Below are 4094 nucleotides of genomic sequence, written 5' to 3' on the forward strand. Positions count from 1 at the left end.
TGGCAACTGAGCCATGCAGGAAGTGACGTAAGCCGTGTGAACTTGTGTGGTAGGTTCAGCATCAGGTCATGATAACATGACCGTGTCACGTCGACCAGAGTATGCATCCTGCAATGTCTTTGTATTAGGTAACAAAATCCTCTTACTTCGGTAGGTTCTATTTACGGTGTTACTTGCTGGGTTGACCGCCTCCGTGGTCTAGTGGTAAAGCCCGGAGAGCTGAAAGTCCGGCATCGATCCCCGGCCGCTTCATACCAAAAGACGTTTTAAGATGGTACTTGCTGTTACCCTGTCTGGCGATCGACATTAAGGGGCTAAAACAAGGAATGGTCGGCTCGGAGTCAGTATACTGTGTCTGAGTGGGATTTTCATGTTAAACTTGCGTCATGGCATCTCAGTGAGCTAGCACTATAAATCGGCATCAGTCCGGACTAGTACAAGCAGCCACACACGCGCGTACATGCACGTCGCTATATGAGTGTAATAATCTTGGACGCGACGTTAAACCCCATTTCACCTCACCTACTTGCTGTGGAGCTTACAGTAAACTACGGTTATAACGAACACGCTTATAACGAACTGACGGATATAACGAACTTATTTTTTGGTCCTGACTATTTGCTGTAGTTATGCAGTATATATGCTTATAACGAACTACGGTTATAACAAAATAAAATAAGTAGTCCCTTTGAGTTCGTTATAACCGTAGTTTACTGTAGTTTACTTTGAGGTCATGTGAATTATTTTCAATTTATGTGATTGCATCTTTAAATCACATTGTTTGCAAATGGGTAAATACTTCTTTGATATGCTAGACTGGGTAAACAGCGGGAGAAGTTTGATAATGTCAGTAGCGTGTGTGACCACCATTTGCGTTGATACAGGCGAGGTAGAAGTGGCGGATTGAAGACACGAGATGATTGAAAACAGCCCGGGGAATGTTTTTCCAAAAGTCAACCAAAGATTTATCCAAGTAATACCGTCTGGTTCTGGTCCTGTCGTAGGCGTCGATCCAGCTCATCCTAGGCATGTTTTATGAGGGAGAGGTATGTAGAAACAGCAGGCTGTGGCAGTACAACAATGTCATGCTGCCTCAAAAAGTCTGTTACAACACATGCAACGTGTGGGTCGGCATTATCCTGCTGCAATGTGACGTCACGATCTCGAACGGCGTATCCCAGCAACGTACGCCATTCACATTACCATCAGCAATGATGAGTTGTGTTCTCTCATGAGTTGTGACGTCACCTCATTACACTTCATCCCCCAAACTGACGACATGAAGTAACGCAAGCGTCACTAAATGTTCTGGTGGACGCCAGCAGACCTTGCACGACCATCAGAGCTGCCAACATGAAACCCGTCCCATCCGTGAGAAGTATACTGTCCCAGTCTGAACTTCAGATGCTGTCTATATGAAGCTTGGCGTGCCTGACGGTGACGTGGAAGCATAGTTGGGCGTATCACCGAACGTTGTAATCACTCAGCCGGTCGCGGACGGTTCTACCACTAACTGGCCTCAACCCAGGAATTGTCCGAGTCAAAGGATTGTTGTTTAATTTGATTGTTATTACTTAACCATCACTCATTCCTGCAACAGTTTGTGAAAAGAAACACATGGCTTGGTAAGTTTGTGTAAATAAATTGGTTTAATAAAAACTGAGGTGAGAAATGAATTTGCAACTACATGCCCCCCATCATGTTTAAAATGTTGTAAATTTGTGACGAAAACCGCAAAATTATAAATTGAAAATTTTAGTTTTTTAAATTTACATGCTTTAAATCAAATTATATTTTGAAAACACTAAAACCATATAAAACAATCTTTGAGTTCCTACTAAGGGCCAGTACAGTTCATTTTCTGGATTTAATATCGCTAACTTAAGATAGTTTCAATTGAAAAACAATAATAAGATAAATCCAACTGAGAGAAATAGTTTCTTTTCCTACTCAATTTACGTAGCTATTGCCATATATATTACATTGAAGCAACACTGTTAGATTTTCTATTGAATGACTTTCCGTTTAAATAATGAAGAGACTTTCCCTTTAAATAATGAAGAGGCAGTGTTATAACTCTACTGCTCTTCCATACTATTTGTGACTGCCGACGTAGCTTTGATGTTGACGTCACACACTACACCCCCTTCTAGCCTTACACATATAATCTTTAAATCAATAAACAAATTACGTCGCGATCCGTGGACCCAAGTCACAGGCTGGCCAAGTAGTGACGCTGACCTTACATGCAGGTCATCACGAGTCGATGCCGGCGTTCCGCAGCCTGGGTGGCGTTAATGGGTAGGTGGATATTGGCGGCGTGCATCTTGGCACTGATCGTCGGGGCAGTGATCTGACATACCTCCCTTCATCTTCACTGATCGTTGTGCGTGAACTTAAAATGGAATGTGTAAACATTTTTTCGTTGATCTTGACAACGACACGTTGCATAAGGAATCGTTTGTCACCAACCGCTACTCCACAGGAAACGTGCGTAACGTCATGAACCAGACGCGATACAAGGGAACCTCGTTGTCTCTAATTATTATATACGTCGAACCTAATCTATAGTGAAGAAAGACCGCCTCCCTGGTCTAGTGGTAGAACGTCCGCCCGGAGAGCGGAAGGTCCGGGGCTCGATCCCCGGCCGCGTCATACCAAAAGACGTTAAAAGATGGTACTTGTTGTTACCCTGTCTGGCGCCCGGCATTAAGGGCTTAAACAAGGACTGGTCGGCTCGGGGTCAGTATACTGTGTCTGAGTGGGGTATTCATGTTAAACTGCGGCATGTTATCTCAGTGGGCTAGCACTATAAATCGGCATCAGTCCGGACTAGCCACACACACACACACACACACGTGCATGCACGTCGCTATATAAGTGCAATAATCTTGGACGCGACGTTAAACCCAATTTCACCTCACCTCACCTCACCTCGCCTCACCTCACAGTGAAACTATGTTTGGTCGTGCTCTTTAAATTCGAGGGATTACAGGTTGTCCAGTCATCTAAAGCGACGCTTTTTGTGCAGAGTTGTGAGTGAGTTGGGTTTTAACGCCGCTTTTAACAGTATCCCAGTTATATCACGGCGTGTCAGCTTAATGTGGGAGGAAAACCCCAAGTGATGCAGGTCTCAGACGTTTACCACTTTGGTGAAACCCACGAGCACGGATATGGTGCTGACAAACCTAGAAACATAATCGGGGCGAACCGGGATTCGAACCCACAATCATAGGTTTCTGGCGTGCCGAAGGGACGCAAGTCTGCACAGCGAATCGCGGCGCCTTAGACGACTGGGCCGCCCGTACCCCCTTACACAGTTTTAAATCTTATCCCGAAGTAGTGTTGACTACCAAGATGTTAGGAATGTGATAAGGACGAGTGAATGAATATTGTTCAACGCCGCCTACAACACTTCAACAGCAATATCACGACGGTGGATACCATCTAGGAAGTTCACACACTGTACCCATGTGGAGAATCGAACCCGGGCTTTCGGAATGACGAGTGAATGCTGTCACTAAGCTTCTTGGCACATTTTATCTCGAACATACGGATGACTCGAGTTAGAATATTGAAGTTTGGCTGCATATATGTACATACATGTACACATAGAAACGTCTCAGTTAGATTCAGAGTGACGCCCCTCAGCCGATCATGCACTTATTGAGTAAAATGATCGTTATAACATCAACATGACATCATGTCTACAAGTGGGTGTGTGTTTTAGCCGATTAGGTTTTGCGGTAGCATTTCCAAATGTTTAGCATAAGTGACAAAAATGATGTCCGATGCAATTCCCTATTTTGACTTGTACCATATGTTTCGTGTTTTTGTAGGTGAACAATTGACTTGCCTTTGCATGTATTGGTGACGGCTACCACCGGTGGGACAGGATACGCTCACCTTTTCGCAAATACCTATATCATCACTATTTGAAAACGATTCATAAACATAGGATATAGTCGGAATTGTACTATCGACTCTGCTTTATGCAGAGATTTCTTTTGGATATGGAAAGGGTTTTGTGGCTTTATTTCAACGATACGGATGCGTTGAACATTCGAACTAGTTCTGCAAGACAAAATACTTAT

Source organism: Haliotis cracherodii, unplaced genomic scaffold, assembly GCF_022045235.1.
Source record: "Haliotis cracherodii isolate W230 unplaced genomic scaffold, xgHalCrac1.p SCAF_3, whole genome shotgun sequence".
NCBI lineage: Eukaryota > Metazoa > Mollusca > Gastropoda > Lepetellida > Haliotidae > Haliotis > Haliotis cracherodii.